We start from the raw sequence: 12,656 nt of genomic DNA, 5'->3' as shown, positions 1-12,656 counted from the left end.
TGTAAGGCATGTGTACGTATAGGAAGAGAGGAAAGTGATTGGTTCTCGGTGAATATAGGTTTGCGGCAGGGGTGTGTGATGTCTCCATGGTTGTTTAATTTGTTTATGGATGGGGTTGTTAGGGAGGTGAATGCAAGAGTTTTGGAAAGAGGGGCAAGTATGCAGTCTGTTGTGGATGAGAGAGCTTGGGAAGTGAGTCAGTTGTTGTTCGCTGATGATACAGCGCTGGTGGCTGATTCGTGTGAGAAACTGCAGAAGCTGGTGACTGAGTTTGGTAAAGTTTGTGATGGAAGAAAGCTGAGAGTAAATGCGAATAAGAGCAAGGTTATTAGGTACAGTAGGGTTGAGGGCAAGTCATTTGGGAAGTAATTTTGAATGGAGAAAAACTGGAAAAAGTGAAGTGTTTTAGATATCTTGGAGTGGATTTGGCGGCGGATGAAACCATGGAAGCGGAAGCGAGTCACAGTGTGGGGGAGGGGGCGAAGGACCTGGGAGAGATAAAGAATGTGTGGAAGGAGAGAACGTTATCTCGGAGAGCAAAATTGTGTATGTTTGAAGGAATAGTAACTCCAACAATGTTATATGGTTGCCAGGCATGGGCTACAGATAGGGTTGTACGGAGGAGGGTGGATGTGTTGGAAATGAAATGTTTGAGGACAATATGTGGTGCGAGGTGAATTGATCGAGTAACTTATGAAAGGGTAAGAGAGACGTGTAGAAATAAAAAGAGTGTGGTTGAGAGAGCAGAAGAGGGTGTATTGAAAGGGTTTGGTCACATGGAGAGAATGAGTGAGGAAAGATTGACCTAGAGGATATATGTTTCAGAGGTGGAGGGAACGAGGAGAAGTGGGGGACCAAATAGGAGGTGGAAGGATGGAGTGAAAAAGATATTGATCGATCGGGGCCTGAACATGCAGGAGGGTGAAAGGTGTGCAAGGAATAGAGTGAACTGGAACGATGTGGTATACCGAGGTCGACGTGCTGTTAATGGATTGAACCAGGGCATGTGAAGCGTCTTGGGTAAACCAAAGAAAGTTTTGTCGGGCCTGGATGTGGAAAGGGGGCTGTGGTTTCGGTGCATTATACATGACAGCTAGAGACTGAGTGTGAACGAATGTGGCCTTTGTTGTCTTTTCCTAGCGCTACCTCGCGCGCGTGCGGGGGGAGGTGGGTGTCATTTTCATGTGTGTCGGCGTAGCGACGGGAATGAATAGAGGCAGCAAATATGAATTATGTACATGTGTATTTATGTATATGTCTGTGTATGTATATATATGTATACGTTGAAATGTATAGGTATGTATATGTGCGTGTGTGGACGTGTATGTATATACATGTGTATGTGGGTGGGTTGGGCCATTCTTTCGTCTGTTTCCTTGCGCTACCTCGCTAACGCAGGAGACAGAGACAAAGTATAATATTTCCCCTCTCTTGATTGGAACGCATCCTTGACTATGTAGGAACCCCAAAGAAAATGGTATAAGTTGTACAACTGACAATATGAGATGTAGAGGAGTAATGCCACACAGTATGTTGATAAGCGATGTGGCAGTTCCTGATTACTCAACACATCAGCGCTTCTCGCTTACCTGTGCTTCACGAACATGACAATGGGGTGTTGGGTCAGCGTCTCAACTTGTCCACGACTCCTCCATATTCACCTGAAATCAAGAAACACTATGATGATTTTGATATTTCAGTTGGGTAAGGATGCAACAATCAACCATATTTTAGCAAGGCAATTTCTTTCCATCCGTTTCAAATCGATTTTAATTTTGATGGACCGATATTACCAAAGACCTTAGTATCGTCTGCGTCCGAACTATTTAACAGTTATTAATTCACACCAAACAACAGTAAATCTCTCCTTAGGTCCCAGTGACATTAACAGCACATAATGAGGCACGCTAAAGGCAACTATTACCATAATTCACTATGAATATGGAACATTACACTCAGCATTCACAGTAGTTATGATAAACTCACATGGTCAAGATGTAGTACGTATTGACTGGGTGTTGGGAGCAGGACATCCATCCACTGCCAGGATTTCGAGATGCGGTCAGCATGAAGCTCCCACGCCTCGCTTATGAGAGTCCCAGCTGCCGACGGTGGTAACAACTGTGACGGGAGCCAACTCAGCCAACCTTTCTTTCGAGAGTGTATTCCTCGTCTGGTGTGGACGAGAGGAAACCAAAGACACCCGGGTCATAGCGAAACGTTTATGCTGCCATCCATAAACATTTATCTTTCTTCCACTAATCATCTTTGTGTTGTCTCTTTACATCTGAGAAACTACTTTGTCATCAAGAGGTAACTTACATTTTCTAGTTTGAGGAAAAATATTACCAATAATATGAAATTTTAATTTACGTTCGGTAGATCTGGTGACATCTGGAAAATTTACTGTTCCGAAGTTTCAAAGTTCCGAAGTTCTGTTGCTTCAGAGACAGAACGTTCCACGATCTCACATCGAAAACTTTAAGTTTACTCCAAGCAAAACAATTGCGTTCACAGATGGTCTGATTTCGTTCAGGTGATGACTTAAGAACCTGTAGTGGGTTCTAGATATCCATCTGGGTCCTGTATGTAGGAAAACCAGATGATAACACAAAACCTGACTCATGGCCTATAACGAGGTCGTTAACATTAAAAGCTTACGCCACCTTTGGTTGATTCTGATTGGTCGCCTTAGGGCTCTCAGTCTCTGAAGGTACTTGTGGTAGCCATCTAGCGGCCAGTCGCGTTACTTCACCGTGATTTAAGGACAAACGAACCTAAAGTGATGCCAACTAGAAAAAAAAAAGAATTAAGAATTTTGACCATTGTAAAAGGATCTCTGGAGACAGACTTTATAGAGTTCGTCAATAAATACGAAGGCCGTCAGCCCTTGACAACAGTAGTCCTCTACAGCGGTATGGTACGACGAACCAGTATTGAGTTTTGGTACAGTGTTTCAGTCAAATGGTTGGTACAATGATCCAGTACAGTCTACCAGTGTAGTGTTCTGGTTCAATGATCCAGTGCAGTCTACCTGTGTAGTGTTCTGGTACAATGATCTAGTACAGTCTACCAGTGTAGTGTTCTGGTACAATGATCCAGTACAGTCTACCTGTGTAGTGTTCTGGTACAATGATCTAGTACAGTCTACCAGTGTAGTGTTCTGGTACAATGATCTAGTACAATCTACCAGAGTAGTGTTCTGGTACAATGATCCAGTACAGTCTACCTGTGCAGTGTTCTGGTACAATGATCTAGTACAGTCTACCAGAGTAGTGTTTTGGTACAATGATCCAGTACAGTCTACCTGTGTAGTGTTCTGGTACAATGATCCAGTACAGTCTACCTGTGTAGTGTTCTGGTACAATGATCTAATACAATCTATCAGTGCAGTGTTCTGGTACAATGATCTAGTACAGTCTACCAGTGTAGTGTTCTGGTACAATGATCCAGTACAGTCTACCTGTGTAGTGTTCTGGTACAATGATCCAGTACAGTCTACCCGTGTAGTGTTCTGGTACAATGATCCAGTACAGTCTACCTGTGTAGTGTTCTGGTACAATGATCTAATACAATCTATCAGTGCAGTGTTCTGGTGCAATAATCCAGCACAGTCTACCAGTGTAGTGTTCTGGTACAATGATCCAGCACAGTCTACCAGTGTAGTGTTCTGGTACAATGATCCAGTACAGTGTTTCGGTACGCTGTTTCATTACTGTGGTCTAGTAAGTCGTTCCACTTCAGTGGTCTTGTAGATTGTTCCAATGTAATGGGCTGATCAGCGGCCCAGTACATTCACATGATGCAGTGTTCCAGTACAGTGGCGTTGTATAGTATTCCTGTAGAGTGGTCTTGTGCAGCGTTCCGATACAGTGGTCTTGTGCAGCGTTCCGATACAGTGGTCTTGTGCAGCGTTCCAATACAGTGGTCTTGTGCAGCGTTTCGATACAGTGGTCTTGTGCAGCGTTCCGATACAGTGGTCCTGTGCAGTGTTACAGTACATTGTATCTTGTAGTTTTCCAGTAGACAAGTCTAGTATAGAGATCTGGTACAGTGTTCCAGTACAACAGTCTCATACATGGGTGTGGTACATTGTTTCAGTACAATAGTGGTCTGAGGAAGTCTTCCAGTACAAAAGACTGTAGCAATGTTCTGGTACAGTTTTTTTTTTCCAGGAAGGTGGTGTCGCACAGCGGTGTGGCACAGTTTGATCTGGGACAATGGTATGGCAGAGTGTTCCAGAACAGTGATCTAACACAGTTATCCGGTACAGTGTTCCAGCACATTAGTAAAGTGGTCTGGTACAGTGTTCCAGTATATTAGTGTAGTAAAGTGGTCTGGTACAGTGTTCCAGTATAGTGTTCAGGCACATTATTTTAGTACAGTGGAGTGGGATAGGATGGCAGTGACCTGGTACAGTGATTCAATGCAGTAGTCTGGTACATTCCTCTGGCACAGTGCTTCACTATAGTAGTCTTCTACAATGTTCTCGCACCACGGACCAGTGTAGCTGTCTGGTATAGTGTTCCAGCACAGCGGTCTGGTACAGTGTTCCAGTACTTTAAACTGGGGCAGCATTCCAGTATAATGATCTGTTACAGTGTTCCAGTGCGTACACAAATCTGGTATAGCGATCCAGTATAGTAGTCTAGTACAGTGTTCCAGTACACTGCTCTGGTATAGCGATCCAGTATAGTAGTCTAGTACAGTGTTCCAGTACACTGCTCTAGTATGATATCTGGGAACAGTGATCTTGTATGGCGCTTCAGTACAGCAGTCTGGTACAATGTTCCAATACAATTGTCTGCTACAGTGTCACTGGATATTGTTCAGGAGTAAAACTCTTGACACAGTATTACAGCACAGTTGTCGAGTACACCGGAATAGTACAATAGTCAGGCACACTGCTCTGTACAATGTTCCAGCACATTCATGGACCTCCTGCTGTATCGGTCAGCGTTGCCGGCCCCTGACACACCCACGGGCATGGACTCCCTAGGTTGAGTCCTTAGGAGTTCGAATCTTGGTCGCGGCACCCGGCCCGGCCCACAGCTGTAGCACAGTGGTCTGGGACAGTGGTGTGGTACAGTGGTCTGGGACAGTGGTGTGATACAGTGGTCTGGGACAGTGGTGTGGTACAGTGTTCTGGGACAGCGGTGTGGTACAATGGTCTGGGACAGCGGTGTGGTACAGTGGTCTGGGACAGCGGCGTGGTACAGTGGTCTGGGACAACGGTGTGGTACAGTGGTCTGGGACAGCGGTGTGGTACAGTGGTCTGGGACAGTGGTGTGGTACAGTGGTCTGGGACAGCAGTGTGGCACAGGATGCCTGCTATATCTGGCCTCACACTGCTTCATTTCCGTTTAATCTGTTCTTATCGTTTTTATATCTGTGTTCTTATCTCTCTCCTATCCATGTTACTCCCGCTCCAAGTGTCTCTCCCCTCATCCTTATCACTTCTGCTCCAGGTGTTTCTCTTCCCTACCCTATGTCTCCTGCTCCCAGTGTCTCTCCTCCTGTCCCTCACTATCCTGCTCCCAGTGTCTCTCCTCCCGTCCCTCACTATCCTGCTCCCAGTGTCTCTCCTCCTGTCCCTCACTATCCTGCTCCCAGTGTCTCTCCTCCTGTCCCTCACTATCCTGCTCCCAGTGTCTCTCCTCCTGTCCCTCACTATCCTGCTCCCAGTGTCTCTCCTCCTGTCCCTCACTATCCTGCTCCCAGTGTCTCTCCTCCCGTCCCTCACTATCCTGCTCCCAGTGTCTCTCCTCCCGTCCCTCACTATCCTGCTCCCAGTGTCTCTCCTCCTGTCCCTCACTATCCTGCTCCCAGTGTCTCTCCCCCCGTCCCTCACTATCCTGCTCCCAGTGTCTCTCCTCCCGTCCCTCACTATCCTGCTCCCAGTTTCTCTCCTCCTGTCCCTCACTATCCTGCTCCCAGTGTCTCTCCTCCTGTCCCTCACTATCCTGCTCCCAGTGTCTCTCCTCCCGTCCCTCACTATCCTGCTCCCAGTGTCTCTCCTCCTGTCCCTCACTATCCTGCTCCCAGTGTCTCTCCTCCTGTCCCTCGCTATCTCTATCCTGGTCTCCACCTAACTTAATCTTCGGTAATTTTGTTATTCTCGTTTTCTCTTACTGTACTATCTTGTACAAATTTTGGTCTGTTTCTCCACTTGTTTCTTCTTCATGTTTTACAGTACGAGACTGGCCTACATGGTTCATACTGGACTCATTTACTTATAAAGAACTTTTTTTTCTTTTACATTCTTATTATTGTTAAAAAAGCTATTCTTGGAATCTACCTCCACATGTTTATCCGGCTGACGTCATACTCTTACGTCACAGTTTTCACGAACGCTTTAGTGAGTTGCTCCCAGGCTGGGGCTGCTGCTAGCTAGTTGGCAACTCGTGGCCCAATTGCGCAGTCCCCATCTTACATTACCCGTCCGTCAGCGCCCGTCGTTGAGTGCCCGTCCGTCAGCGCCCATCGTTGAGTGCCCGTCCGTGAGTGCCCGTCGTTGAGTGCCCATCCGCAAGTGCCCGTGTCTATGTCTATGTCTAATGAGTGTCCCAACGACCACTGACCCCTGTGTCTCATGATCTAAAAAGATCAATTTTTAGCAACAAGTGGGTGCAGCAGCAGCATCAGGAGCAGGTGGTTACTTTATCATCATCAAGAGCAGGTGGGTGCTTCATCATCAGGAGCAGGTGGTTACTTTATCATCATCAAGAGCAGGTGGGTGCTTCATCATCAGGAGCAGGTGGGTGCTTCATCATCAGGAGCAGGTGGGTGCTTCATCATCAGGAGCAGTTGGTTACTTCATCATCATCAGGAGCAAGTGGGTGCTTCATCATCAGGAGCAGGTGGGTGCTTCATCATCAGGAGCAGGTGGGTGCTTCATCATCAGGAGCAGGTGGGTGCTTCATCATCAGGAGCAGGTGGTTACTTTATCATCATCAGGAGCAGGTGGGTGCTTCATCATCAGGAGCAGGTGGGTGCTTCATCATCAGGAGCAGGTGGGTGCTTCATCATCAGGAGCAGGTGGGTGCTTCATCATCAGGAGCAGGTGGGTGCTTCATCATCAGGAGCAGGTGGTTACTTTATCATCATCAGGAGCAGGTGGTTACTTTATCATCATCAGGAGCAGGTGGGTGCTTCATCATCAGGAGCAGGTGGTTACTTTATCATCATCAGGAGCAGGTGGTTACTTTATCATCATCAGGAGCAGGTGGGTGCTTCATCATCAGGAGCAGGTGGTTACTTTATCATCATCAGGAGCAGGTGGGTGCTTCATCATCAGGAGCAGGTGGGTGCTTCATCATCAGGAGCAGGTGGGTGCTTCATCATCAGGAGCAGGTGGGTGCTTCATCATCAGGAGCAGGTGGTTACTTTATCATCATCAGGAGCAGGTGGGTGCTTCATCATCAGGAGCAGGTGGGTGCTTCATCATCAGGAGCAGGTGGTTACTTTATCATCATCAGGAGCAGGTGGTTACTTTATCATCATCAGGAGCAGGTGGGTGCTTCATCATCAGGAGCAGGTGGGTGCTTCATCATCAGGAGCAGGTGGTTACTTTATCATCATCAGGAGCAGGTGGGTGCTTCATCATCAGGAGCAGGTGGTTACTTTATCATCATCAGGAGCAGGTGGGTGCTTCATCATCAGGAGCAGGTAGGTGCTTCATCATCAGGAGCAGGTGGTTACTTTATCATCATCAGGAGCAGGTGGGTGCTTCATCATCAGGAGCAGGTGGTTACTCTATCATCATCAGGAGCAGGTGGACGCTTCATCATCAGGAGCAGGTGGGTGCTTCGTCATCAGGAGCAGGTGGGTGCTTCATCATCAGGAGCAGGTGGGTGCTTCATCATCAGAAGCAGGTGGGTGCTTCATCATCAGGAGCAGGTAGGTGCTTCATCATCAGGAGCAGGTGGTTACTTTATCATCATCAGGAGCAGGTGGACGCTTCATCATCAGGAGCAGTTGGGTGCTTCATCATCAGGAGCAGGTGAGTGCTTCATCATCAGGAGCAGGTGGGTGCTTCATCATCGGGAGCAGGTGGGTGCTTCATCATCAGGAGCAGGTGGGTGCTTCATCATCGGGAGCAGGTGGGTGCTTCATCATCAGGAGCAGGTGGGTGCTTCATCATCAGGAGCAGGTGGGTGCTTCATCATCAGGAGCAGGTGGGTGCTTCATCATCAGGAGCAGGTGGGTGCTTCATCATCAGGAGCAGGTGGGTGCTTCATCATCAGGAGCAGGTGGGTGCTTCATCATCAGGAGCAGGTGGGTGCTTCATCATCAGGAGCAGGTGGGTGCTTCATCATCAGGAGCAGGTGGGTGCTTCATCATCAGGAGCAGGTGGGTGCTTCATCATCAGGAGCAGGTGGGTGCTTCATCATCAGGAGCAGGTGGGTGCTTCATCATCAGGAGCAGGTGGGTGCTTCATCATCAGGAGCAGGTGGGTGCTTCATCATCAGGAGCAGGTGGGTGCTTCATCATCAGGAGCAGGTGGGTGCTTCATCATCAGGAGCAGGTGGTTACTTTATCATCATCAGGAGCAGGTGGGTGCTTCATCATCAGGAGCAGGTTGGGTGCTTCATCATCAGGAGCAGGTGGGTGCTTCATCATCAGGAGCAGGTGGGTGCTTCATCATCAGGAGCAGGTGGGTGCTTCATCATCAGGAGCAGGTGGGTGCTTCATCATCAGGAGCAGGTGGGTGCTTCATCATCAGGAGCAGGTGGGTGCTTCATCATCAGGAGCAGGTGGGTGCTTCATCATCAGGAGCAGGTGGGTGCTTCATCATCAGGAGCAGGTGGTTACTTTATCATCATCAGGAGCAGGTGGACGCTTCATCATCAGGAGCAGGTGGTTACTTTATCATCATCAGGAGCAGGTGGGTGCTTCATCATCAGGAGCAGGTGGGTGCTTCATCATCAGGAGCAGGTGGGTGCTTCATCATCAGGAGCAGGTGGGTGCTTCATCATCAGGAGCAGGTGGGTGCTTCATCATCAGGAGCAGGTGGGTGCTTCATCATCAGGAGCAGGTGGGTGCTTCATCATCAGGAGCAGGTGGGTGCTTCATCATCAGGAGCAGGTGGGTGCTTCATCATCAGGAGCAGGTGGGTGCTTCATCATCAGGAGCAGGTGGGTGCTTCATCATCAGGAGCAGGTTGGTGCTTCATCATCAGGAGCAGGTGGGTGCTTCATCATCGGGAGCAGGTGGGTGCTTCATCATCAGGAGCAGGTGGGTGCTTCATCATCAGGAGCAGGTGGGTGCTTCATCATCAGGAGCAGGTGGGTGCTTCATCATCAGGAGCAGGTGGGTGCTTCATCATCAGGAGCAGGTGGGTGCTTCATCATCAGGAGCAGGTGGGTGCTTCATCATCAGGAGCAGGTTGGTGCTTCATCATCAGGAGCAGGTGGGTGCTTCATCATCAGGAGCAGGTGGGTGCTTCATCATCGGGAGCAGGTGGGTGCTTCATCATCAGGAGCAGGTGGGTGCTTCATCATCAGGAGCAGGTGGGTGCTTCATCATCAGGAGCAGGTGGGTGCTTCATCATCAGGAGCAGGTGGTTACTTATCATCATCAGGAGCAGGTGGGTGCTTCATCATCAGGAGCAGGTGGGTGCTTCAACAGCAGCAGTTGTTATAAACCACTTAGGTTGGTTTACAATATTCTCACCCTGGGATGATTTGTGTTACTCCCACGGTGTTTTATTCTTTTTACCTTCTCCCTGGGGTGGTTTTTATTGCTCTCACTCTGAGGTGGTTTATATCACTCTTACAATGGGTTGCTTTATATCACTCTCACCCTGGGATGGTTTATATTACTCTCACCTTGGGATGGTTTTTATCACTCTCACCCTGGGATGGTTTATATTACTCTCACCTTGGGATGGTTTATATTTCTCTCACCCTGGGATGGTTTTTATCACTCTCACCCTGGGATGTTTTATATTACTCTCACCCTGGGATGGTTTATATTACTTTCACCCTGGGATGGTTTATATCACTCGCCCTGGTTTGTTTGTATTGCTCTCACCCCTCAATGTTTTCTGTATCAATGCTAAATCTATCACTACTGGTTTATCACCCAGCTTTTCTGGTTCCAGATGACACTTATGTCACTATAGATGACACTGGTGCCAATATAAATGACATCAGTGTCAATATAGACAACACTTGCCGGTACAGATGACACTCGCGGCAGTTCAGATAACTCAGGTGCCTCTACAGATGACACTGGTGACACTGGTGTAAGTAGAGATGGCACAGGTGACAGTACAAGTCCTATGTCTTTTTCAGAAACGTTTCTCTCTAGTGTTTACCTTCCAGTGTTACCAACACGAAATACCACAACAACTCATCAAGTTATAAGTGACGCAGCACACTACACGTGTCGAGCATGAGTTCCTGTCTTTTCTCTGTTTCGCTCTTTCATCTATCCTCGGGTTTACCATTATATATTCTTCAAAACTTAGTATCAGTCTATCAGTCTGTCTCAGGCGGCCTCCCTCACTTAGTGGCGACACGCCCGCTTAACACAGACTCCTGTCCTCTGCCAAGCACATAGGCCCTCCAGGGTACACCCACAGACACTTTAACACCTTATCTAGTATTATGTTGCTAGTTATTACTGTCTCAGCAGCATCTCCACTGGTGGTGCTTTCCAGTCTACACCACCACCTCAACCATGAACTACTGTTGACGCGCGCCACCACAACCATCTCCACAACGCTTAACAACCTCTGATAAATACACATGAAAGCATTTGAATCTTATACTAGAAAAATGGCTGTTTCAGTAGCCTGTTTATACCTGTCGGTTCGTATTTTAGCTGAATTTGTATTTACTGCTGTTATTCATGCATGTTTGCATTCACGGGGCAAAGTGAATAAATAGATAAATATATATAGGGGAGAAAGAATACTTCCCACGTATTCCCTGCATGTCGTAGAAGGCGACTAAAAGGGAAGGGAGCGGGGGGCTGGAAATCCTCCCCTCTCATTTTTTTTTTAAATTTTCCAAAAGAAGGAACAGAGAAGGGGGCCATATGAGGATATTCCCTCAAAGGCCCAGTCCTCTGTTCTTAACGCTACCTCGCTAATGCGGGAAATGGCGAATAGTATGAAAAATATATATATATATATATATATATATATATATATATATATATATATATATATATATATATATATATATATATATATATATATATATATATATACTAATTGATTGATTGAGAGGGTGAAGGCATGTACAGAGCATCAGATTGAGGAACAGCAGTGTGGTTTCAGAAGTGGTACAGGATGTGTGGATCAGGTATTTCCTTTGAAGAACGTATGCGAGAAATACTTAGAAAAAAAAAATATGGATCGGGAGAAGGCAGTGATAGAATTGATAGAGATGCTCTGTGGAAGGTTTTAAGAGTATATGGTGTGGGAGGTAAGTTGGTAGAAGCAGTGAAAAGGTTTTTATCGAGGGTGTAAGACATGTGTGCGGGTAGGAAGAGAGGAAAGTGATTGGTTTCCAGTGAATGTCGGTTTGCAGCAGGGGTGTGTGATGTCTCCATGGTTGTTTAATTTGTTTATGGATGAGGTTGTTGGGAAGGTGAATGCAAGAGTTTTGGAGAGAGGGGCAAGTCTATCAATATATATATATATATATATATATATATATATATATATATATATATATATATATATATATATATATATATATATATATATATATATATCTGTTGTGGATGAGAGAGCTTGGGAAGTGGGTCAGTTGTTGTTCGCTGATGATCCAGCGCTGGTGGCTGATTCATGTGAGAAACTGCAGAAGCTGGTGACTGAGTTTGGTAAAGTGTGTGAAAGAAGAAAGTTAAGAGTAAATGTGAATAAGAGCAAGGTTATTAGGTACAGTAGGGTTGAGGGTCAAGTCAATTGGGAGGTAAGTTTGAATGGAGAAAAACTGGAGGAAGTAAAGTGTTTTAGATATCTGGGAGTGGATCTGGCAGCGGATGGAACCATGGAAGCGGAAGTGGATCATAGGGTGGGGGAGGGGGCGAAAATCCTGGGAGCCTTGAAGAATGTGTGGAAGTCGAGAACATTATCTCGGAAAGCAAAAATGGGTATGTTTGAAGGAATAGTGGTTCCAACAATGTTGTATGGTTGCGAGGCGTGGGCTATGGATAGAGTTGTGCGCAGGAGGGTGGATGTGCTGGAAATGAGATGTTTGAGGACAATGTGTGGTGTGAGGTGGTTTGATCGAGTAAGTAACGTAAGGGTAAGAGAGATGTGTGGAAATAAAAAGAGCGTAGTTGAGAGAGCAGAAGAGGGTGTTTTGAAATGGCTTGGGCACATGGAGAGAATGAGTGAGGAAAGATTGACCAAGAGGATATATGTGTCGGAGGTGGAGGGAACGAGGAGAAGTGGGAGACCAAATTGGAGGTGGAAAGATGGAGTGAAAAAGATTTTGTGTGATCGGGGCCTGAACATGCAGGAGGGTGAAAGGAGGGCAAGGAATAGAGTGAATTGGATCGATGTGGTATACCGGGGTTGACGTGCTGTCAGTGGATTGAATCAGGGCATGTGAAGCGTCTGGGGTAAACCATGGAAAGCTGTGTAGGTATGTATATTTGCGTGTGTGGTCGTGTATGTATATACATATGTATGG

The 12,656-nt window shown here is 46.8% G+C and overlaps 1 protein-coding gene across 11 annotated transcripts in view; it reads left to right on the top strand.

Annotated features, from left to right (window-relative positions):
• The first annotated feature begins 6,410 nt into the window (after positions 1 to 6,410).
• LOC139762737 (uncharacterized) overlaps positions 6,411 to 12,656 on the top strand; it is a 29,192-nt gene continuing 22,946 nt past the window's right edge. For 5 of the 11 annotated variants that reach the window (XM_071687807.1, XM_071687804.1, XM_071687803.1 and 2 more), the window contains exon 1: positions 6,411 to 6,679. The gene's annotated coding sequence lies outside the window, so the exon portion shown is untranslated. The other 6 variants (XM_071687801.1, XM_071687806.1, XM_071687799.1 and 3 more) reach the window with 6 other exon arrangements.

Source organism: Panulirus ornatus, chromosome 44, assembly GCF_036320965.1.
Source record: "Panulirus ornatus isolate Po-2019 chromosome 44, ASM3632096v1, whole genome shotgun sequence".
Lineage (NCBI taxonomy): Eukaryota > Metazoa > Arthropoda > Malacostraca > Decapoda > Palinuridae > Panulirus > Panulirus ornatus.
Note: the sequence above shows the minus strand (reverse complement) of the source record. Positions and strands in the feature narration are given on the sequence as shown.